Source organism: Puma concolor, chromosome C2 (genome assembly GCF_028749965.1).
Source record: "Puma concolor isolate L17-30 chromosome C2, mPumCon1.1.hap2, whole genome shotgun sequence".
NCBI lineage: Eukaryota > Metazoa > Chordata > Mammalia > Carnivora > Felidae > Puma > Puma concolor.
The window spans coordinates 17,354,342-17,380,503 of NC_141675.1; the positions used below are offsets into that span (position 1 = coordinate 17,354,342).

The window sequence follows — 26,162 nt, forward strand, 5'->3', positions numbered from 1 at the left end:
CGCGTCGGGCTCTGGGCTGACAGCCTGGAGCCTGCTTCAGATTCTATGTCTCCCTCTCTCTCTGCCCCTCCCCTGCTCACATTCTCTCTCTCTCTCTCTCTCAGAAATAAATAAACACGAAAAAAAATTTTCTTTTAAAAGGCAAAGGATACCGAGGGACGAAGAGCAGTTGAGAGGGAGGGTGGAGTTACATACACTCACACAGAGGGCGAGGGGAGACAGGGGAAGAAGGAGATACACAGAGTGGAAGGAGAGGGATTTTATGTATGTTGTAATTTAATTCTTAGCTGAAGATTTAATTTCTTAGAGGAACAAGAGTTCATCTGCGACCAGCCACAAACTGACATGGAGAGCTGTTGCAGAAGAACTGGTAAAACCTAGCAGCCCCTCAAATGCAGGAAAAGGAAATGGTAGAGAAAGCACAGGAGAAGCAGGTAAGGGAAAGATGATTTATTCATCAAGTATTTACTGAACACTTTCTACAGGACAGGTACAGCCCTAGGACTAGGGCTATCAGAGGCAAGACAGTCAACGCACATGAGGAGCTCACATTTTAAAGAACGGAAACATCGGAACCCTACACCAAATAATTACATCAACATGTTCAAACGTGATAGGCCTTCAATGATACTGCTAACACTTTTGCGTTTACTTCTGTCTGGTTTCTGGGTAACACCTCGCCACGTAACCGCTCTCATCAGTGTCATCGAGAACATTCATGTGGCTAAACCTAATGATTATATTTCAGACCTTATTACTACTTCCTTCATCTTGAAACATTCTTTCCTTGGGCCCGCCGGATACCACGTTTTCTGGTTTCCTAACTCCTTCTGTCTCTTTTCAGTCTTTTGCAAGCTCACCTCCTCTTGCCAACCATTAAACGTCTCCAAGTTTTGGACCTGTGCTTACTTCTCTTCTCTATACTCTCTCAGGGAATATAACTCAACTTCCAGTTTCAATTACCTTTAATACACCAGGAACACGCAAATGATCTCTCCAGGCAGACTTTTCTCTCTATAACCTATGTGAAATGCTTACCTCTCCCAGATGCCCATTCAAGGTTAGCCACATCCTCAGTGAGTACACATCTGTCTCTATCTGCCAGTTAAGACCTATGCATTAATTACTTGTGTGTCTTTGGTGTTTAGCACAGTATCCGGCATGTGGTAGGAGTTCACTGTTTGCTCAGCTATCAGCTGGAATTAAGGCAGGGCTTGGGGGAAGGATACACAGCATCGCAGTCGGGTGCTGGGTTCCTCTGCCTTCGCACAGTGAATACACGATCGGACAGGCAAGCTAAGACAGTTAACAGAAGTTTTCAGATGTTAATCTCTTAATTATGGGAGAGATCAATGAGGACAAAGAAGTAAACATGGAATTTAATGGATAATATTTATTTTTGATATCCAAATTTTCTACTGTACATATATACATGTGTCTCTGTGTGTGTATATATAGAGACATATACATATAGACACACACACACACATATATATACACACACACATATACACACTACCTTTTTTTTTTTTTTTTTTAATTAAAGCTCTTTTGAGACCTGCTTTATGTATTGAGGGGGCCAGAGAAAAAGGTAAGTGTGTACACACAGAGTAGTGAAATTAAAAAGAGGAACATGAACTACTAGAAGAAATTATAGGAGTTGAGATACTAGGAGCCGAATCCATTTTTCTTTAATAAACAGCACTGCCCAAATTCTTCAGTAAATACTTGCACAAATCGCCTTTGTTTCCAAGTGACTTTTAGGGAGAAACAGAGCCAAGAGAAATCATTTACTCAAATGAGTTGTCACTCCTGATTTTCAAGAATTAAACACAGAAAAGCATTTGTACATAATAAATTTCATAGTAACATACGCTCTCCTGAATTATAACCCAGACTACAATCTTTACTGATGAGTACTAGACGCTGACATCCTAGTCAACCAATTCAAGCCATCAGAATAAACAATCCCTTATGAAAATGAAAATTGAATTATTGCATGGGAAAAATTGAAAGCATGTTTTATCAAAGGCAATTTGTCTCTTATCTGACAGCCTTGGAAAACAGCAAGAAAATTATGTCTCTCACGTTACAATGAAAAGGCAGCAGCTCCTTTAGACATCACAGTAATAAGGGAACTTTGGGTCATTCAGGAAAAAATAAATGTTTATTCTATAGCCGGCAGTGTCCAACTTTCCCATGCTTGTGTTCGGCGAAGGAGGGAGGGCATGATGCTGCACTAGTTAATGGATCGCAGATGAAAGCGGTACCAATGTCGCCCTCGTCAACATTATTCCTTCAACAAATCATTTCCTTATTGTTAAAAGAGAGGGATTCTACAGAGCAATCTCCAAAGCTAAAGCGTGAAACCATGAGCTGGACCAAGTAATAGTGGCTCCTTCTTCCTCCAGGGTTAGACCACCAATGCCTTTCATCCATGAGCCAGCCTTTCCGGCACTGTTTTTCATTTGGTCGGTAGAGTTATACAGGATATTCACATCCTAGATCCCGAGATACAGTACCAAATATTACCTAACTGCCCATTTATTTGAGGGACTTACAGTTTCTGCCTACCATGATAAGGAAAGTGGCCATGAATTTCTGTTCAGGCTATGGCTGGAACAGTCACATTCATGTCTGTACCTTGGTCATGGTTGTTAAATGATGAGGAGTGTAGCAACAGAAATTGATCGGACTTTGTAGCACAGCTAGTGAAAACACCTGTATGATGCTTTCATCACTGTAACACTATCAACCCTGACAAGTGTTTCTTATACACTTCAAAGGTTCATTTAGGTTTTTCTGTGGTTTAACAGATTCCTTGAAGAGGAAAGCATTCAGCTTTCTTTTTAAATGGACCGTCTAGAGGAAAAGCTTTGTTATTAAGCCAACAATTAGTTCTTTAATGCCAGTATTTCAGAAAGCCAGTTTCTCCAAAGTAGTATCTGATATACATAGGAATTACATGCAAACCAGATGAACCTCCGATTCCTTCCAAGGGGTTTTCATAACTAAAACACTAGTAAGAACTTAACAAGAATGTAGGATTAACTCCAGCAAAGGGAAGCAAGTTAAAAATAATATGAAATTTTAGAATAGCACTTCAAATCAAGTGTACCTAACCAATTTATTATATTCTCCAACTAAATGATCCTCATTGATCGGGACATTTGTCGGTACCCGTGTAGCTAACAACCTCGGGGGGTGAAAGGTTTCATTTCTGAGGCCTGGGAAGCCCGGCCTACGTGGATGTGGTCTGCAGGTCACTTTTTGGACCTGTAAGCATGGCAGAGTAGAGAAATGCAGAACTCTACTCCTTTCGAGGTGTGTGCTCTCACAACTTCCATCTTCTCAACAGAATTTGGGCAAATACCACCTTTCCTCTGGTTTAAAAGACACTGGGGCGCCTGGGTGGCTCAGTCGGTTAAGTGTCCCACTGGGTTTCATCTCAGGTCGTGATCTTGTGGCTTTGTGGGTTTGAACCCCACATTGGGCTGTGTCATTGGCAGTGCAGAGACTACTTGGGATTCTCTCTCTCACCCTCCTTCTCTGCCCCTCCCCTACGTGCACTGACTCTCTCTCAAAATAAATAAAACTAAAAAAAATACTGATACATAAAAGTATTAGTTCCCTCCTTATGTGCCCTATGTACACATTTTAGAATAGCACTGGGTAAAGTTGCCTCCTTTCATGGATGGTATTTTTTTTTCTCCTCTTGGAACAATTAGCCGCATGAACCGTAACATCCCTTGATAATACTATAAAGATGTGTGAGCGCTAAGCAGGAGTCCTTTTTTTGGATAACCTACAACTATATGTGAAAAAACCTACAACTGATGCCATTTTTGATTGCTGATGTCATGGACATTGGCAAGAATATTGAAGCTGTACATCAAAAAGATATTTTAGAGATAAGTCAGCATAAGAATAAAACAGGGCTCTTGGGCTCTCATGAAATTGAGAGATCTCTTCTGTATCAAAGTATATTTATGAGATAATATTTCAACAGAAATGGAGAAAAAATGGAAATCCATCGCCATTATATTACTATTTGGTTGAAATGCCAATCTTATAATGAAATCTAAAATTCCAGCTCTCATATCTTAAAGTGGATTCCTGCTTGCTTTAATCTTGGTTATCATTATATCGCTAAAGCAATCATTGAAATTAGCTTTGGCATTTACGAAAAGGCGAGACAGGCCTACCTCTCCTCCCCCCCTGCCTCTGATAACTCCCCCCTTCTCTAGCTCTGTGGCTGCCCTGACAACAGAAGTTCACAAACACCCAAATGCAACCAGAAATGGGAAGATGGCTGTAATCTGGGATTTGGTCATGAAGCTCTTTCTTAATAGAGCACGTTGCATCACGGAATGTCGTCAATACCAGCTCGGCTCACACAAAATACACCTTCTTCTGAGACTGCTTCTTAGTTACCAGTGCTTCTGATTTTGAAGCTGGGTATGAAAATGTGAGCCTGTCCAAGGCCCAACTTCCCAGGGTCTGTGAGACCAAAGAGGTAAAACAAAGGTGTTGAACTAAATCATCTACAGGCCGCTTCAAGCTCCAAGATTTTATGTCTGCTATAGTCTTTAAATTGCTCCTTTGACTATAGGTAAGCAGGTTGCACTAGCATGAATTCTGATTGGCCAACAACTTTCATTCTTATTATTTCCATTTAGGTTCCCACACTTGTTTTTTAGCTGAATAAATCTAAGGTGGGTAAGTTATAATAATCTGCAAGCCACATATCAGCTTCAATGACCTCAGATAGAAGATAAACTATGAAAAGGATGGAAACCATTTAAATGAGTCCTGGTTAGATAGCATGGCCTGAGCTTAGCTCTGAGACTCAGGACTGATCTTTGTTAAGAAGGGTTACAAAAGAGGAAATGCCATCAAAAAGCCTCTCACAGCAGAAGAATCTCAAGTTTGAAGGAGAAGTGAAAGGGGCATAAAATACTGTCCTCACGGGGCACCTGGGCCGTTCAGTCAGTTTATGTGTTCAACTCTTGATTTCGGCTCAGGGCATGATCTCCCGATTTGTGGGATCGAGCGCTGTGTTGGTCTCTGAGAGACAGCACAGAGCCAGCTTGGGATTCTCTTTTGTCCTCTCTCTTTCATCCCCCAACCTAGTGCTCTGTCTCAAAATAAATAAATAAACTTAAAAAAAGAATACTTTCAGGGCACCTGGCTGGCTCAGTGAGATCAACGAGATCAACTTAAATTATGATCTCACGGTTCGGGAGTTCAAGTTCCGCATGAAGCTCGCCACCCTCTGTTTGCTGCTCTCTCTGCACCTCCACTGTTTGCGCCCTCTCTCACAAAAAATAAACATTAAAAAAAAAAAAACAAAAAAAAAACTTTCCTCACTGTGGGATTTAAATCATCCCTGGTACACCCGCCAGCATAGATCTCAGCTGCTGAGAAGGTTAACCTTCCAGACTCGACTTCAGATTACTGAAATCCATTATTATTCTTAATCTTCATTTCTGTCTAGGAAATGATCTCGGAAATTGTCCTCATTTACACGCTTCTTGTCTTATTGACTAAAAAGCCAAAGGAAAGTTACATACAAAAAACAAAAAACAAAAAACAAAATCTGAAGATAACTTTCAGACCACGCACTTCACGTATTTGAAGCAGACAATTCAATGTTTCTAATACATTCAGAGTTGTGTGGTCATCACCATGACCTACTCTTACAACAATTTTCTGTCTCCAGAAAGAAACCCCATACACATTAGCAGCAACTCCTTATCTGAATCTTTCCACCGCCAGTGCCAGGTAACCAATCATCTACTTGCTGTCTGTAGATTTACATGTTTTAAACATTTCACATAACTGAAATCGTGGGTCTGTCGTGACTGGCTTCTTTCGTGCAACAGTGCTTTCAAGGTTTATTAAGGTTACAGCATGCACTGGCACTTCACTTCTTATTATTGTAGTATTTCATTGTATGGAGATACCACATTTTATTTACCCACTCACCATTGGTGAAAACCTGAGTTGTTTCCCTATTTTGCTACTATGAACGTTGACGCCATAAACATGTCAATGGAAGCTTTGTACAGGCATGTTTCATTTTTCTTGGGTACATATCCAAGAGCGGAATTCCTAATTCTTAACCGACTGAGCCACCCAGGCGCCCCAAGAATTCCTAATTCTTAATTACTACTTCATTTTAAGTTATACGTCAAGACGTAATTTCGCAGTGACTTACCACAATAAAATGGATTCCACGGCTATTATTTTTTTGTTCTCTCGGTCTTTCGTTATTCTCTATGCTTATATGCTAATTCTATATTTCATTTGAGAACTGTAACAAATTAAAAAGCACCTTTAATCAGAAGGCATATTAAAAACAGATTGTAAGACAGTACCCTATTGATGGACACATAGGTTGCTATTTCAAAGAATGCTGCAATAAACGTAGGGGTGCACGTATCTTTTTGAATTAGTTTTTTTCATTTTCCCTGGGTAAATATTCAATAGTGGAATTACTGCATCATATGCTATTTCTATTTTTAACAATATTTTTGAAGAACCCCCATACTGTTTTCTACAGTGGCTATACCAATTTACATTCCCATCAACAGCCAATAGGGTCCCTTTTTCTCCACATCCTCACCAACACTGGTTTCTTATCTTTAACTAACAAGCATGAGGTGATATCTCATTGAAGTTGAGCATGGTGAATGATGTTGAGCATCTTTTCATGTGTCTGTTGGCCATCTGGAGGTCTTCTTTGGAAAAATGTTTATTCAGGTCCTCTGCCCATTTTTTAATCAGATAGTTTGCCCCCCCCCCTTTTTTTTAATGTTTATGTTTGAGAGAGAGAGAGAGAGAGAGAGAGAGCGAGCACTCATGTGCGAGCAGGGGAGGGGCAGAGAGAGGGAGACACAGAATGTGAAGCAGGATCCAGGCTCTCAGCTGTCAGCACAGAGCCCGATGCCGGGCTCAAACTCAGGAAACGGGAGATCATGACCTGAGGCAAAGTTGGATGCTTAACCGACTGGGCCACCCAGGTGCCCTACAGGGTTTGGTTTTTTGGTGTTGTATGCGATCTTTATATATTTTGGATATTAACCCCTTATCAGATGCATCATTTGCAAATATCTTCTCCTATTCATTAGGTGGTCTTTTTGTTTTGTTGATGGTTTCCTTTGCTGTGAAAAAGCTTTCTACTCTGAGGTAGTCCCAATAAGTTTTTGCTTTTGTTTCCCTTGCCTTAGGGGACGTGTCTAGAAAAAGGGTGCTATGGCTGATGACAGAGAGATTGTTCCTGTATTCTCTTCCACAATTTTGTGGTTTCAGGCCTCACTTTTAGGTTTTTAATCCATTTTGAGTTTATTTTTATGTGTGTTATAAAAAAGCCCGGTTTCATTCCTCTACATACTGTCCAGTTTTCCCAACACTATTTATTGAAAAGACAGTCTTTCTCTATTATACATTCTTGGCTTTGTCATAGATCAAGTGATTATGTGAGGGTCTTTTCCTGTATATCCTGTGTCTCTATCCTGTTCCATTGACCTATGTGTCTATTTTGTGCCAGTACCACACTGTTTTGATTACTACAGCTTGGCTTGTACCTTGAAACCTGGAATTGTGACGCGTCCAGCTTTGTTCTTCTTTCTCAGAATTGCTTTCGCTATTTGGGATCTTTGTGGTTCTATACAAATTTTACTGTTATTTGCTCCAGTTTTGCAAAAACATGCTGTTGGTATTTTGATAGGGGTTGCATTGGATACGTAGATTGCTTTTACATTTCTCCTTCTGTGACTTTTTTTTTTGGAGTATATGGAAACTCTACCCGTTTCTGGGTATTCCATTTGCATCCTGCCACTTTAATGAATTTATTACCTCTAATAGGTTTTTGGTAGAATCCTCAGGATTTCCTATGTGTAGTATCACGTTGTCTAAAAATAGTGACAGGTTTTTTTTTGCCAATATAGATGAATGAATAAGGAAAATGTGGTACATACACATACAATTAAATATTAGACAGGCATAGAAAAGGATGTGATTGTGCCATCTGAGACAACATGGGTAGACCCAAAGGTTATTATCCTAAGTGAAATAAGACCGAGAAAGACAAATACCATTTGATTCTACTCATTAATGAAATCTAAAAAAAAAAAAAAAAATGTACAAAAAGCAGAATCAGAACTCTAAATACAAAGAACAGGGGCGCCTGGGTGGCGCAGTCGGTTAAGCGTCCGACTTCAGCCAGGTCACGATCTCACGGTCCGGGAGTTCGAGCCCTGCGTCGGGCTCTGGGCTGATGGCTCAGAGCCTGGAGCCTGTTTCCGATTCTGTGTCTCCCTCTCTCTCTGCCCCTCCCCCGTTCATGCTCTGTCTCTCTCTGTCCCAAAAATAAATAAAAAACGTTGAAAAAAAATTAAAATAAAAAACAAAGAACAAACTGATGGTTGCCAACAGGAGTGGAGGTTGGGCAAAAGAATGAAGGGGAGAGGGAAATACAGTAGGCCTTCATTATGGAACAAGTCACGGAAATAAAAAGCACAGCATGAGGATTGCAGTCAATGTTGTTCTAATAGTGATATAATGGGATAGAGAGAGCTATGCTTCTGGTGAACATAGTATAAACTTGTCACATCACTGAATTGTACACCTGACACTAATATAACATTGGGTGTGGACTATGCATGAATGTCTGAATGAATGATTGACCCACTCACTTCTCCAATTCCATACCCAGAGACAAGTATCTTTAAAACTAAAGGATGTTGGGGCGCCTGGGTGGCGCAGTCGGTTAAGCGTCCGACTTCAGCCAGGTCACGATCTCGCGGTCCGTGAGTTCGAGCCCCGTGTCGGGCTCTGGGCTGATGGCTCAGAGCCTGGAGCCTGTTTCCGATTCTGTGTCTCCCTCTCTCTCTGCCCCTCCCCCGTTCATGCTCTGTCTCTCTCTGTCCCAAAAATAAATAAACGTTGAAAAAAAAAATTAAAAAAAAAAAACAAAAAAAAAAACTAAAGGATGTTATTTTAACAAAATAAGATTATGCTATGTATATAATTTGCATTTCTCACTATCAACATATTTCCATGTCATCTGACATAGATTTACGGCATTTTATTATTCTTTTTAAAGTTTATTTATTTACATCGAGAGAGAGAACGAGCGAGGAAGCTGGGGAGAGGCAGAGGGAGAGAGACAGAGAGAAAGAGACAGAGAGAGAGAGAGAGACAGAGAGAGAATCCCAAGCAGGTTCCACACTGGCAGCAGACAGCTTGATTCAGGGCTCGAACTGTGAGATCATGACCCAAGGAAAAATCTAGAGTCAAACACTTAACCAACTGAGCCATGCAGGTGTCCCAATTTATTGCATTATAATAAAAGCTACAGATTATTTCATTATATTGAGGCACCATGATGTATTTAACCACTCTCTTTTTTCCTGTTACAAACAAACCACAAGGAACATCTTGAACATGTACCTTATGAACGTCAGAAATCTCTAAGAGTAATTTTCTAAGAAATTAGGCAGTTGGGTCATAGGAGGCCTATGACTGGAATTTGAATGGATAGAAGCCAATTTCACTCCAAGAAAAGTTATTTCACTTTATACTTCCACCTACAATGAAAGACAGTGGAAGAGAGCCCTATGGTCTTCCCAATTATTAAGGTTACCAAGCATACATTTGGCCAGTCTAAAACACAAAATAATTTTTATATGTATTTAAGTGTTAATACACTTGCATACTTTAATTTTGTTGAGTGGCCATTGGTATTTCTTTTAGGAATATCCAATTCATATCATTTGTCTATTTTCCCACTGAATTGCCGATCTTATTGTTAGGATATGTCTACACGTATATATTCCCTATTTGTTGACAAAAATGCTTTAGCTTTGTCATTTGCCATAATGATATTTTTTTTTTTTAATTTTTTTTTTCAACGTTTATTTATTTTTGGGACAGAGAGAGACAGAGCATGAACGGGGGAGGGGCAGAGAGAGAGGGAGACACAGAATCGGAAACAGGCTCCAGGCTCCGAGCCATCAGCCCAGAGCCCGACGCGGGGCTCGAACTCACGGACCGCGAGATCGTGACCTGGCTGAAGTCGGACGCTCAACCGACTGCGCCACCCAGGCGCCCCTGCCATAATGATATTTTATACTTTTATGCTGTCTGCTTTTCTCTTCGCTACTTCTGGACTCTGCCATTGTTTCTCCAAGTGGAGATGTCACTTCTCTCCTACAATGAATTCCTGTATTTAGATTTCATCCTGGACTCTATTCTGCTCACTTATCTCCTTTATTTCTAAGCTCGTGCCAAAATTTTTTCGTTACTTAAGCTTCATTATAATATGTACTGAGATTATCAAGTTGGAGAAGTTCTTCATTTTCTAAAATGTTTGACACTTTCACATACTTATTCTCCCAAAGGCACATTTTATCAGCTTGAGTCATTTAACTTTTTCCTCAACATTGTAAGCCATAATCATTAGTAATAGTATTTAATTAGTACAAAATGCCTTGTTCTCTGGAATATAATATGAAAGATCAATGTATTGGTGTTAAGTGGCAACATTATCAGAATTATTCCAGTTAATGTTTAAATTTAGTTGGAAGAAGCCAGCTCCCAACTAAGAAAAACCAACAACAAGATAAAATAGAAGAAAACTGTATTCAAATCTTAAGGTTTTCAATTAGAATGTGTAACTACACCAAGTAGAGAAGAAAACAAAGTTATTAAGGTCATTAGGAAATGCATTTAATATCTCCACCAAATAGAGAAGAAGAAAAGGTAGTAAGTCATTAAAAATTCATTAAATTCCAAATGAATTAAAAAAGGCAATGAAGTTACTTGGAACTGCGATAGGAATTCTGTTTTAAAATAACCAATCCAATTTACCCAATAGGTTCACTTGAAGATTCAGTTTAAATATGATTATGAGAAATTTATAGCTAAATAACATTACATCAATTCTTTATTTTTTCCCCAGTATACTTTCATACGTTTCTTTTTAATCTTCCTTATACATTCTTATCTTCCCTAAAAAAAAAATAATGAACAATAGAGGAAATGATGGGTCAATGAAATTTCAGATTCACTGTAATTAGATTTCCCTTCTCAAAAATCTTCCACCTTCTTAAATCACTACGAATTAAACGACAGTGTTTCCTTTATTGCAAAATTCCATGCCCAGGATGTTCATCTTTTCTTGAGAAACCGCAGGACCATTCGAGCACAGTCATGCCTACCCATCTTTGCCAAACATGTGAAAACGTGAATTATCGGAGGATCTACATAACGACGAGTCTTTGACTTGAGGTAAGAGAAAATTTGGTCAATTCTTCCTTGCCCTAATGCTTCGTCTATGCCCATACTACAAAAATTCTGCTTTTCTCCCCACGGCAAATAATCGAAACTCAAATCTAGTCCTCTTCTATCTATGCCCATGTTTATTGTTTAAGTGTGTTTATTTCTTCTTTCTTTACTTACCAGGTGTGGCTTCTTGGGCGAATCACAGTATCTCTGCAGTACTCAATTTTATCTGTAAAATAAGCAGCTGGGTTAGACAAGCTTTCAAATTCCATTGAATTCCAACATCCTGTCACTGTGCTTAATATGAAAATTAAATTTTCTCAGTATCCTTTAACTTTGATAATGACCAGTCACAAGCACAGGTGTCTGCTGGAGAGCCTACAATTTAAAAATTTTCATATACTGTTTCTATTAGAATATAGTCTTTGTAGATAATGCACACTTCTCAGATTGTTCCACTATAATCTCTTTAAAGAGAAAAGTTACAGGTAATCTAAGATACCATCATATTTTCTGAAAAACAACTTTTTTTGTTTTTTTAATTTTTTTTTTCAACGTTTTATTTTTATTTTTGGGACAGAGAGAGACAGAGCATGAACGGGGGAGGGGCAGAGAGAGAGGGAGACACAGAATCGGAAACAGGCTCCAGGCTCTGAGCCATCAGCCCAGAGCCCGATGCGGGGCTCGAACTCACGGACCGCGAGATCGTGACCTGGCTGAAGTCGGACGCTTAACCGACTGCGCCACCCAGGTGCCCCGAAAAACAACTTTTTAAAAAGGTTTCTTTTTGAGAGAGCAAGCGAGTGAGCAAGCACGAGTAGAGAGAGGAGGACAGAGACAGACGGAGACCCAGAATCTGAAGCAGCCTCCAGGCTCTGAGCTGTCAGCACAGAGCCCGACTCGGGGCCGATGAGATCCTGACCAGAGCCGAAATCGAGGGTTGGATGCTGAGCCACGCAGGCACCCTGATACCATCATTATGTTTTCATAATTCCATCTAAAAGTACATTTTGGGGCGCCTGGGGGGCTCAGTCGGTTAAGCATCCAACTCTTGATTTCGGCTCATGATCTCACTATTTCTGAGCTTGAGCCCTGGGTCGGGCTCCAGGCTCTGTGCTACCATCACAGAGCTTGCTTGGGATTCTTCCTTGCTTTCTCTCTTCCTTCCTTTCTCTCTTCCTTCCTTCCTTCCTTCCTTCCTTCCTTCCTTCCTTCCTTCCTCCCTTCCTCCCTTCCTTCCTTCCTCCCTTCCTCCCTTCCTCCCTTCCTCCCTTCCCTCCTTCCTTTCTCTCTTCCTTCCTTCCTTTCTCTTTCTCCTTCCCACTCTCCCTCTCTGAGAGATTTATGAATAAACATTTAAAAAAAATAAACATCTGGGGTGCCTGGGTGGCTCAGTCAGTTACACTCCAGACTCTTGGTTTCAGCTTAGGTCGTGACCTCACGATTCCTGAGTTGGAGTCCCAGGTCAGGCTCCATGCTGATGGTGTGGAGCCTGCTTGGGATTCTCTTTCTCCCCCACGCCAACCCCCCTCCCCCCGCCCTCTCTCTCTGTCAAAATAAACAAACTTAAAAAAAATAATAAATTTCTCATCAGATTACAGAAAATTAGGATTCTTGGGGATAAAGCTTCTCTACCCTGATTTCAAGTCCGTTCTCTTTAAATAGGACTTTTTTGTTCCCATTATATTTCTGTTCTTATTTGTAATATTGTTGACTTGCTTTTGTCGACAGGATCACCTTGAACTTTGTCCTCAGAATGCTCCAATCCCAGAAGTTCCCATTTCCTCTAAATTAGATTTCGTTTCTAGTTTTATTTTAAAACAACATTACAAATCCTAAATCATTAAACATATATTTAAATTTCACATAAAAGTAATCATTTTTATAGTCCTGTTATGACTGTTAAAATGACAAAAATTAAACATCAACACAGGAACGTACTTAAAGTGACATATGGAGAGGGGGGACACGTTTCCTCGCTAGTCAAAGTGTGTACATCAGTATGTTCTTTTGAGGGGATGTTGTTAACCATGTATCCAAAGCCTTAAGAGTTTAACCAACACATTTCACTTTTATGAGTGTGCCCTGAGGAAATAATTAAAAGGAAAACATAGGAATCCCACTTACAGAAGCAAAAATCTGGAAACTTCAATGTACATAAATAGTGGCTTGGTGAAAGCAACAGACATACAAGGATGCAATTTAGTACAATACAGACATTAAAATTATAATGTAAAGCAACATAAAAGATCATGGGAAGATGTTCATTTTAAAAAGTAGAAAATGGCTGTAAAATAATGTATATAGTAGGATCCTATTTCTTATAAAAATACCTATGGGGGTGCCTGGGTGGCTCGGTGGGTCAAGGCTTCAACTCTTTGGTGTTTTTTTTTTTTTTTTAGTGTTTATTTTTGGGAGAGAGAGAGAAGAACGTGAACAGGGTAGAGGTAGAGAGAGAGAGAGGGAGACACAGAGTATGAAGCAGGCTCCAGGCTTGAACCCAGGAACCTTGAGATCATGACCTGAGCCAAAGTCAGATGCTTAACCAACTGAGCTACCCAGGTGCCCCAAGGCTTGAACTCTTGATCTCAGCTCTGGTGTTAATCCTGAGATTGTGACTTCAAGCCCCATGTTGAGCTCTGTGCTGGGTGTGAGGTCTACCTTTTTTATTTCTTTTAAATACTTACATATAAACATTCACACATGTTAGAAAGTGATTGAGCAGTTATCTGCCAAAATGTGAATACTGGTTACCTCTTGGCCAAAGAATTACAGGTGGATCTTTTGGTACTTTTCAAGATTATTGCACTGATCACATATTCATCGTAAAAATTATTTAGAAGCAGTAAACTATCGTGTCTAGATTATGCCTAGCCACGTAACAGAGACCTTTAAGGAATTAGTCATTTCAATGATTCTGCACGTATTTCCTTTTCGCTGAATCTAATTTTGATCTATTGCACAATTGCTCATTTTTCTTTGTACTGAAGAAAATTAAAATTAGCGATGATGGGTAACAAAGAAAATAAAAATAACATCATCTACCCCTTCACACCCATCTCATTCTCTATCTTAAGACACCTGGTCTTTAGTTCCTAAGTTTTATGTTTGCTTCCTCTTTTTCAGAACAAATTATAACAACTGTGCTTGTGTGCCTGTTACTTGGTTTTGATGTGCGCATCCAAGCTCCATGAGTTCAGGAGGTTTATCTTTTTGCTTCATTTAGCACAGATCTCATTAGATAGTTCAATGGGACCAAATAAAAGGACACAACTACTTAGGCTTTAGAACATCTTAAAATCCAAAGTCCTTAGATTGGTTTGGTTTGTTCCTGAGACCCACGGGTTGGCAAAATATCCCCTGAGTTTCACCAGTTGGAGCTTATGCAACCTAACGCACAAAAGAAAGTATACTATATCAACATCCAGTAGATTTGTGAAAAACAAGACTATCCATCTTGATGATTTAGGGAAAGTTAATCTTCTCTACATGTACGGCCCATTATTTAATTTTATGCCTTTAAAAGATTACAGCTGATAAATCAGCCCTAATCAAAACTTTGAACTCCAAATATAATTAACCAAATGGCACCCTAGTGCCGTTCAGGTGAAAGTTAATGGGCAGGAAGTTCACGCTGAAGGCCATTTTTTACAACCTGAGCAAAGTGGAAGTGCATGATAAAGCATTAGTTTGGGGGCTATCAAGAGAGAAATAGCTTAATTCAGAAACAAATATATAGAATCCTTATTCTTCAGAAGTAGGTGTTTCTATCACCTATAAAGACAGGCTTCCAAAGCAATTAGTAGCACAAGCAACGGGCTTTTTTAAATAATTCTATAGAAATCACTCTTATCTAGGCAATGGTTCCACATTAGAGCTCTTTTCCAAGGACTTTATTGGTCAAGCTCCACAATGAAAGTACTGCCCATAGTAAAGATATTCTGTTTCTTTTAAAATAATTGCAAGTTTAGCTTTCTCCATCTTTTGGTCTAGTCTTCCTCAAGTGAGTCTGAAACAACAGTTCATCATCTTCTAAAAATATAAAAGCAAGCACAAATATAATTCCAAGACCAAGAAACTGAAACAAAAGTCGTCCTCCTTTTTCCTTTGAAGCTGCTCTCATCCCATAGGGTCCCTGAATGAGTAAGCCTTTCCCATGCCAAGTCTTCTGAGCAAAAACTGAAGTGGAAAACTACTCAGTTATCTGGCAAATTCTGTCAGTGAGGCAAGCCAACCTAGAGTGAGGCTCTACTTTAGTACCGATTTTTACTTATGAGTTTTCTAAGAGATTCAAGATTTAAAATTCAGTCTCCGGGATAAAAATTTTTGTTTTACATTTTAAGTGGGGGAAAAGTAACTAAGATAGCAAAAGCCAACCCCTATTCTCAAGTACAGTTTGTGAGGTGACAGAGGTAACCCTAAGTCCCTTCATAATGGAATATCTTACTTTAAGTCCTAATCCGTGCACAAGAGTGCTTACTGCAAAGGATTCCTAAAACGTCTATCCCCAACTGGTTTATGACGGCCAGTAGCACCTGGGTTTGTGTGTTGAATGCAACAAGCACAGAAGTTTCTGGCGGGAACCCTTATCAAACCTAAACCTCAGAGGGGAACCATTCAGACTCAGCCTATAAACTTCAAGGTAAGAAGCTAACATTTCAATGAACTGCCTGATCTTTGATGGTGAATCACTGTGAAAACCCAAAAAAGTCCCGGTCTGGGGGATAAACATGAGAGAATGCCACTCTGAAATAGGACTTTGTAAAGATCTAACAATAAAGGCTCATATTACCTCCAAGCCTAGTAATTAGTGCTACATTCAATCAATATGCATGCACTTTAGTGGGTTATTGGTTATTAAGGAAATTCTGAAGAGGAAGGACTGTACCACGAACGTATTTTTTCCTTAAAATACAAGTAACACCATATTTGGTTGAATGACTCCAAGAATTTTATCCCCCCAAAATGCTGATGGCAAAACTCTCAACTAAAATAAAGCTTTACCTTCCCTGAGATACATGTAAATATTAAACAACTAAGCAGGTGTTAGAAATATATTAAAGATTTCATTACTATGAATACCAAGCTGACAAGGTGACAAGACTGTAGTAGATACAACATTCTTCTCCCTTTATGCTTGGTTTCCATATTCTAAAAAAGTTTTCTATCAATGTCCAACCATATTTATGCTTATAATTAAGGTCATTTCCTTTAGACATTCAGTGTTGCAAACTGGTAGACCACAGGTCTAATTGTGCACTCAGATGTTTTCAGCCAGTACTCTTGATAACTGAATTTCAATCCTTTTATAGACGGGTGCATCTCTGGCTTTTCAGAGGCACTCCTCTTCCCCACAGCCTTACACCCAGCTTTCTGGAAGCTTTCTCAAAGTGACAGTATCCACCTCGCCTCTCCTGGTCTGTTTTCCTAAATTAGAGGGCCTAGCATGTGTCACTCCTCTGCCACCAGCCTACTACCAGCAGGAAACTGATCTCCCAGCCCCTTTGGGGTTTTTCTGCTTTTGTTTTACGGAGAGAGAGCACAAGCGTGTGCATGTGCATACACACATACACACACACATAAACACACACACACACATACATGGGTCGAGGTGGGGGAAGGGCTGGAGGGAGAGAGAGAAACTCAAGCAGGCTCCATGCCCACGTGGGGCTTGATCCCACTACCTTGAGATCATGACCCACAGGAAATCAAGAGTCCGACACTCAACCATGTGTGACCTAGCCGCCGAGATGCCTGTCTCCTGGCCCATTTGAAACCTCTCCCTGCATATCAGGCTCTCAATCTAAGACTACGGCCAAGTTTTGGGCATGTTTCCCAGGAAGAGGATAGCGAGTTCTTTATTCTCACCACAGTCTGAGCTTGCGATTAAACTTCGGAGCACCTGGGTGACTCAGTCGGTTAAGTATCTGACTCTTGATTTCGGCTAAGGTCATGATCTCACAGCTCATGAATATGAGCCCCTCTTTGGGCTCTGTGCTGCCTGCTTGGGATTCTCAATCTCTCTCCCTCTGCCCCTCTCCCACTCATGCACTCTCTTTTCACGCCCTCTCAAAATAAATAAACATTAAAAAAATTAAACTCTCTTGGCACAGTAGTCAATGATAACCAGGAATATTTGACATGGCTTGTGTGGCACTCTTACCGATCCCTTCCCATCTTCACTCTTACAAGTTCACCAGGTGCTTTCACACCAGCAGCCAGCACCTATGACTTTGTGGGCTGATCTTCAGATACAAGAGGTATAAATCTGCCAGCCGATTGCCCCTCGTTATGAGGACTCTGGGATATGTCCTACACTTGTTCCAGAACTGCCCAGCAAGATAGGACCCAAGTTACTCTCTAGAGACTCCCCCCCCCCCCAGTATTTGTTTATTTTTGAGAGAGAAATCCAAAGCTGGCTCCAGGCTCTGAGCTGTCGGCACAGAACCGAGGCAGGGCTTGAAATCACCAACTGCGAGATCATGACCTGAGCAGAAGTCAGATGCTTAACCAACTGAGCCACCCAGGCGCCCCACTGGAGACTTCTCGATAGTGCCCCTTTGTTAGCTGCCTTCTCTTCCCAGTCCCACTGCCCTCCAGCTATTCCTAATTACTTTCTCCCAATCCTCATCAGCTCTGCTGGGGGAAGCAGACCTGAGCCAGCTTATTTTCCCCAGTGTGGAGGAACAAAGATAACAGGCGACCAACCCCTCTGGAGACCCTGTAGTGTTCCCATAAAACAAAGTGACTCAAGTTGGACGTTGTGTGAGTTACAGTGTATGTATCATCTCTACATATATCGTGCTTTCAGTTCTTAAGGGCTTTCGGGATATACATCAATTACACAAGGATGCTGGGGGTGAACAATACAATCATTCATCAAACGCATCCATGACACTTGGCCGCATGTACTGCATCATGGCAATGCCGAATGTGCAATAATGTGCAAAAATTACTGTTACTACCGATAAACTGTGAGACGCCTTACAAGTTCAGGTACTGGCGTTGTTGCTTTTTTTTTTTTCCTTCTCATTTACCAAAAGCCAGGATTAATTTACAAACTCAAATCCCAAACCTCAACATGGTTGTGAATTTTAAATTTGGAATAAGCACTCCTGCAACTCTGGCTTTTCATGTGGGCCTCCTGAGAACCGCTTTCTGGCCAAAGCAGAGTGAAAAAATGCTAATGATGTTGAGGAGTGCGGTTCGGAGACTGGTGTTACAATCTTCTAATACATCAGGTATTTAAAGACTGATGAGACAGTACATTATATCTGCATGGTAATTTAGTTCAGAAGTTCACAATTATTTTATTTTCAATATTAATTGCTTTTGTCTCTCAATAAATGACTCTGTAGGAAGTGGAATTCAATTTCATTCATTTTCAATAATCGAGATTGCTTTGAACTAGCTCAATAACTCTCCGCTCCTCTTGGCCCCCGATGCATTGCTACCGGTGGCACATAAATAATCTCCGTTTTCTTTTCGGATTTTTTAAGCAGAGCTGCCCTTTGGCAAAAGAACTCAGCAGACACTGTTTGCTCCCCGTGCTGTCGGCCCGTTCGCCACAGCCTCTTCGGCATGTAGGGTCCCTCCAACTTCTCAGGCTTCTCCTGCAGTTACCACCCCTGCCTTTTGCCCCCCACCCAGCCCCAGGGGCAAGTGACTCACTCAACACAGGGGACCATTTCTGGCTTCTTTGTCTTTGCTTATCCTCATACCATGTGCCTGAAGGAGCCTTCTCTGCCTGCATATCCAAATACACCAGGGAGTGAGTTCCCCGTTCACATCTCAGGCTACCAGATCCACAGAGCCTCTGGCCGTGTCCCCAGCTAGAAGGGAGCAGGTGGCTCCCCACTGGACTCCTCTGTCCCCCTTCATCTCCTCACTCTGATTTAGAGGTATTCACATGCCTCTCCCCTCCACTAAACAATCCGCTTCTCGAGGTGACAAATGACAAGCCATTCATCTACAGATTTCACGTAGCGCTTAGCTGTATTCCTGGTCACAAAAGTCTGAATGAATAAATAAACTAGTGGGGGAATTAATGACTATTTGGGGTAAGACTATTTGGGGCTTGTATTTCAGCCACGTGAAGCCACATCAGTTCCTCCACCGCAATTTGACCCACTTGCCTCAGAGCCTTTCTCTCTCCACGAATTCCCGCTCTGATCAAGTTGAACCGGTGCTGTGTCCAGGCAGACCCCACCCAGCCCCCACTAAACAGAGGACTCCTCAAGGGCAAGGAGAAGGGCACACAAAGCCCCGAGTACGAGCTCCAGTTCATTTCTGTGCAACGGACAGGATCGTGGTACCCTATGATTTCGTCAGTTTTTCTTTCCAAAGTTCACACTTCAAAAGGGGATTACAGGCAGGGTGCTTCATGGACCACTGCGTTAGAGGTCCCACTGTAACGTCAGGGAGGGAGAGAGATGGGAGCCTTACCCACAAACCCCAACCTGGCCCCAGAGGTCTGGGATCTGATTGAGGTCCTCTACACAAGATTTGAAAGTTTTTACCTACCATTCGAAGCAGAGGGACTTCCAAACCCCCTTTCGGTACCCCATCAACATTTAGGGGGCACATGGGCTCTATTTATTGGTGTAGGATTTCCTTTCATCTGCCTGCAAGGCCTTTGCAAGAATGTTGTAGTTGCTTATGGATCACAGGTGCCCAGAGGAAAGGACATGTGACTTCTCTTAACTGGGGTCCGAACTGGAATGCCAGCACAGTCTCTGCATCTCGGTCTCACGGACAGCTGCCCAAGAGTCAGTTCAGTCCATGAAGTGCTTACTGTGGGCCCGCTAAGCAAAGGAAGGTGTGTTTGGATTTAGGATGAGGCAAACACAAATATATAAGGGTAAGGATCAATCTACAGGAACCACCTCCTTATCCCTAGGATGCTTACCATCTTTAGGGAGGGCCAGGAGGTTCAAATAATTACATGTGATATAAGGCAGGGAGGGGAAGTTGCAACAGCTTGTAAGAAAAACATGCCCAGCGGGACAGTGTAAGCTTGTGAGTTCAAGCCCCACATTGGGCTCTGTGCTGACAGCGCAGAGCTTGCTTGGGATTCTCTCTCTCCTCCTCTCTCTCTCTGTCCCATCCCCACTTTCTTTCTCTCTCTCAAAAGAAAAATTTTTTTTAAAATTTTTTTTTTCAACGTTTATTTATTTTTGGGATAGAGAGAGACAGAGCATGAATGGGGGAGGGGCAGAGAGAGAGGGAGACACAGAATGGGAAACAGGCTCCAGGCTCTGAGCCATCAGCCCAGAGCCTGACGCAGGGCTCGAACTCACGGACCGTGAGATCGTGACCTGGCTGAAGTCGGACGCTTAACCGACTGCGCCACCCAGGCGCCCCGAAAAATTTTTTTTAAATGACTTTTGTATCTTAATTGTGGCCCCATCCTCACTAATCCTGGCTTCTCTTTCTCTGTCGTGCTCAAGAAGCCACCAGCTTATGTATTTTTTCCAGATAAAGAGCATGAAACCCCCTCTGGGGAAAGGATGCTTTAGGGTAAAGGTAAGAGAGAACATAACTGGTACTTTGCTATCATTTTTTACTATTTTTCCCTGAAGGTACTTCCTGCTACTCCTCAGGAAAATACTTCTAATTATAATGTAACCAACTTCTCTACACGGCTGTACTGTACTATTGTCCGTCTAAGAGAGAGAAGATACTCCCCATCCTATTTTAGGCTCCTCTGTGGGGTTGCCACAAAATAGGGCAGAACATTCAGTAAAACTTGAATTCCAGTAACAGCCACAATGGAGCATCGCCCTACACCTGTCAGAATGGCTAAACTCAAACAGGCCAGAAATCACCAGTGTTGCCGAGAACGTGGAGAAAAAGGAACCCTCGCGCACTGTTGCTGGGAATGCAAACTGGTTCAGCCACTGAGGAAAAGCGTATTTTTAATTTCAAAAAATTAAAGCCAGAAATGCTGTATGATCCAGTAATTCTACTGTTGGGTATTCACCCAAAGAAAACAAAAACACTAATTTGAAAAGATAGACCCACCCCTATGTTTGTGGCAGCATTATTTCCAATAGCCACGACATGAAAATAACCCACGTGTCCAGCAACAGTTTAACAGCTAAAGATGTGGTGCATCATATACTAGAATAGGATTTAGCCATAAAAAAAATGAGATCTTGCCATTTGTAACAGCGTGATTAGGACTTAAAAGGTATTATGCTCAACAAAGCAAGTCAGAGACAAAGACAGATATGATTTCACTTTTATGTGGAACTTAAGGAAGAAAAGAAAAGGAAAAGAAATGAAGAGAAATGAAAAACCAGACTCCTAGGGGCGCCTGGGTGGCTTGGTCGGTTAAGCATCTGACTTCGGCTCAGGTCACGATCTCGCGGTCCGTGAGTTCGAGCCCCGCGTCGGGCTCTGGGCTGATGGCTCAGAGCCTGGAGCCTGCTTCCGATTCTGTGTCTCCCTCTCTCTCTGCCCCTCCCCCGTTCATGCAATGTCTCTCTCTGTCTCAAAAATAAATAAAACGTTAAAAAAAATTAAAAAAAAAAAGAAAAAGAAAAACCAGACTCCTAAATACAGAGAACAAACTGGTGGTTGCCAGAAGGCAGCTGGGTGGGGACACGGATGAGACAGATATAGGGGATTAAGAGGTAAAAACTTCTAGTTACAAAATAAATAAGTCACAGAGGTGAAAAGGACAGCATAGGGAATATAGCCAATAAGATGGTAGTAACATTGTCTGGTGACACATGGTGACCACATTTATCATCATGAGCACTGAGTAATGTATCAAATTGCTGAATCGTTCTGTTGTACCCCGGAAACCAATAGAACACCATGTTAATTATACTTCAATTAAATAAAAGGAGAGCAATCATAAAATTAAAGATTTGAATCCCAAGTAAATAACCAATAACTGAGTATAATATATAAGTATGTCTCGAATATATCGCATGGGATATACTTCTATCCAACTATTTATCTGAAATTCTACTTTGCCTTGGTGCCATGTATTTTTATTTGCTCCATTTGGCAACTGTACTTCTTTGTATCTCAAAATTGAGTTTCAATGGGCCTACCAGAGAATTCGGGAGAAAATTTAGTATCCTGGTCAAGCGACAAGCTTCTAGAATCGGACAAAATAGTCTGCATCCTGTGCCACATATTGTGATAATAATTAAGACCGTGACAAATAGCCTGAGGCGCGTCTCCTCGGGATGTAAGGTACAATTCCGCCTTCTCTATCCAGAGCGAGCTATGTGTGGCCAGTTAGCTTTGGCCAATAAGATCAGAGTGGAAGCCCCTCCCCCTTTCCCTTCCTGAGTGATCACAGAGGCATCTATCGAAGCAGAATTGCCATCAACTTGGGTCCTCGAATATTTACAATAAGCAGAGTGTCTTACAATGGGCATGTAGCATGAGTGACAAATACATTTTGGGGGGCTAAATTAGCAAGATTTGTAGGATGATATAGCTTTTTTGTGGGGAAAGGCATTGATTTGAAGGCACAAGACCTACACCTACATCTTCGTAACTTTTTACTCATTGGCTTTGTGATGTCTGGCCAATTGCTCCACAGGTCCAAGCATCAGGAGAAAAACCGTGTTCTCTGCCAACCTGAGACTCACTATAGTGAGCACTTACTGCGTATTTGCTGCCAGCGAACGCTGTGAGGACCGCCACAATCAGTAAACACAATCACATCATCAATAACGAAAATAAAATCAGCATAATGAGGCATAGCACCTTCATTGGACTAACCACATAACGGACACTGTTCTAAGTACGTTACAAATATGAATTCACGCGATTCTCACAACCACCCTTCGGCGTAAGTGCGGCTACTATCCTCATCTTACCCACGAGGAGACGGGCACAGGGAAATTCAGCGGCTTATCTCGGTTAACCGCAAAGATCAGTAAAGGGATCAGAGCTATTAAAAGGGACGGAAGATGAGGACAAAAGGTGCATTTGCCAACGTGTCCATGAGCACATCTCTTCTTTTATTGATAAAAGTTTTGAATTTGGGGGGGGGGGCTGGAGGGATACAGTTGAATTAAACAGTAGGCTAGTGACCTACGGATGCTTCTTACTCTCCTTCTTACTCTCCTTGTGGACTCTTAGCCGTCACGTTCTTTCTGAAGGTAAATCCACATTTCCGACACTCCCTTGGACATTTCCCGACAGCCGATAGATACCTCAAAGTTATGCTCACAAACAATGCATTTCCTCTGCAGTTCCTGCTTCTTTTTTTTTTTTTTAATATTTTTTTCAACGTTTATTTATTTTTGGGACAGAGAGAGACAGAGCATGAATGGGGGAGGGGCAGAGAGAGAGGGAGACACAGAATCGGAAACAGGCTCCAGGCTCTGAGCCATCAGCCCAGAGCCTGACGCGGGGCTCGAACTCACGGACCGCGAGATCGTGACCTGGCTGAAGTCGGACGCTAACCGACTGCGCTACCCAGGCGCCCCTGCAGTTCCTGCTTCTAATAACTTCTCTAATTCTATGAATGGAATCATCATCTAGCGATGCAAATTTGAGTCCTTCTGTCCGCCACTTCCGACTGTCCTAGGGTGTGCTTTTCTGTCTTCTTTCCTCAACTTTGGTCCCACCTTTCTACAGCTTCTGTCAGTGTACTGCTTTACATTTTCCCTTCCTCTTATTTCTACTGGTCCCATCCTAGCCTCATATCTTCTCACCCTGCCTCTACTTCGAGCCTGTCCTAAAATATTGTACTTACAGTTGCCTGCTTTTTCTTCCTTAAAGCATAGGTCTACCTTGTCCCCTACTCCAAAGTTTGTAGTGGCTCGTCATGCTTGACTAACTCCATACAAATTCTCCAGCCTGGCGGTCAGCGCTGCTGGTGGCTGTGGAGACGCTTAATTCTCCACGTCACAGTTCTCAAGAAGGACTCTCATTTCCAGTCCCTCTTTAAAGAAAAAGCAGCATTAGAAGGAATACTCTTTTCTGCCAAGCCTGGTAAGACTGGGATAAATGTTGTTAAATATATGTGATAAAGATGGGCTAGGCTGATTTTTTTGGAAGCAGTTTGCTGTGACGTGTCCCTAGTTTCCTTTCATTCACTTCCTCCACCCTTGAGTCTAGAGGCTTGGAGTTATTGACAGGCTCTATTGGGATCAAATAGGCCAAAGTTACAAAGTATGACTTAGCTCTTATTCCACACTGTATCCCTCCATGCCAGCTTTATTGGCAATTCCACTGGTATCTAATCTGGTTTTGATTCGTGTCAAAACATTCAGAACCCATAGGTGAAGGAATATGGACGATGCCCTCCAAACTCCAATAAAATCCCTTTGCAATTCGGCATCAGTAGATCTCATGAGTCTCTTCAAGAGTTTTGAAACATCAACCTGAAGGTTCTTACGCAAGTTCACTACTGGTCATCCTCTAAGTGCATCAAGCCCTCCCATACCCTTACATCATCGTGCGTTCTAGCCCTTCGCACAGAATCCACGGTCCACCATTTGGAGGGAGGGCTGGGAAACTGTATGCTTCCGAGCCCTTCTGACGTTAGCTCCTTCAAACAGGAAAGTCGTTCCTCATCTTCATAAATTCTCAGCTCCATCCTGTTCCCTCCTACTCTCTCCCTCCCCTTTACTTAGGTTTGTTCATCTTATTTTATGTTTTATGCACTTGTCTCATCTTTTCTGGGCTGTAACTTAACTCAGGGTATCTGTTGTCTGACAGCTCACACTAATGCATCAATATTAATATACTCAAAAACACTGACTGAATTGAACGTGCGCTTATTTTAAAATAGCTAAGTAAACTGAGCTCGGTTAACAATAAAACTTTTTCTTTTACTAATTCAAGGATTTCTGTGACTTTATTTTTGCAAATACCAGTAGCTTCCTTTTGCTTCTCATATTTCTATGCCCTTAAAATTTAAAGAAGCTGGACTCCACTTTGGTTTTTAGACATGAAGCATCCTTAAGATGTTTCTTTGAGGGGTGCCTGGGTGGCTCAGTTGGTTGAGTGACCGACTTTGGCGCAGGTCATGTTCTCACAGCTCGTGAGTTCGAGCCCCACGTCGGGCTCTGTGCTGACAGCTCGGAGCCTGGAGCCTGCTTTGGATTCTGTGTCTCCCCCTCTCTCCGCCCCTCCCCTGCTCATGCTCTCTGTGTCTCTCTCTCTCTCTTAATAATAAATAAAAACGTTAAAAAAATTTTTTTAAAAAGACGTTTCTTTGGAAGTATTCGGAAGCTTTTCTCCCCCTTGTAACCCACAGTCTTATTGCTGCAAACACTCCCTTCTCTCCCACGTTTATCAACAGAATATTCACAACAATTACACCTTTCTATTCCTCCTCCATGGATGTACTTTATCTCTTTCTTTTTTCTTTTTTTTTTTTTAATTTTTTTTAACGTTTATTTATTTTTGAGACAGAGAGAGGCAGAGCCTGAACGGGGGAGGGTCAGAGAGAGAGGGAGACAGAATCGGAAGCAGGCTCCAGGCTCTGGGCCATCATCAGCCCAGAGCCCGACGCGGGGCTCGAACTCACGGACCATGAGATCGTGACCTGAGCTGAAGTCAGACGCTTAACCGACTGAGCCACCCAGGCGCCCCACTTTATCTCTTTCTTAATATCCCTGACAAATAGTTTAAACTCTGCTCTATCTCAACACCTGCTTTTCCTCTGCAAGGATTAAACATGATCACGTAAAACTCACCTCCTTCCTCTTCTGTGGCCTCACACAGAAAGCTCTACTCTACTTTTGTTTAACATGGCATATCAAGGACACACATTTATCTCTACCTGCTCCCCAAAGGCATCAATCCGTAAGGTTTAAGAGAATGGGAGAAGGGGTAATACCAGGTGAAACACATAAAAAAAAAAAAAAAAATTAGTAGCTGGAAAGCCT

The 26,162-nt window shown here is 41.6% G+C and overlaps 1 protein-coding gene across 6 annotated transcripts in view; it reads right to left on the reverse strand.

Annotated features, from left to right (window-relative positions):
• RARB (retinoic acid receptor beta) overlaps positions 1-26,162 on the reverse strand; it is a 771,365-nt gene that overhangs the window by 523,362 nt on the left and 221,841 nt on the right. For all 6 annotated transcript variants that reach the window (XM_086674190.1, XM_086674188.1, XM_086674193.1 and 3 more), the window contains one exon: positions 11,467-11,518. The gene's annotated coding sequence lies outside the window, so the exon portion shown is untranslated. The remainder of the gene's footprint in view (positions 1-11,466; positions 11,519-26,162) is intronic.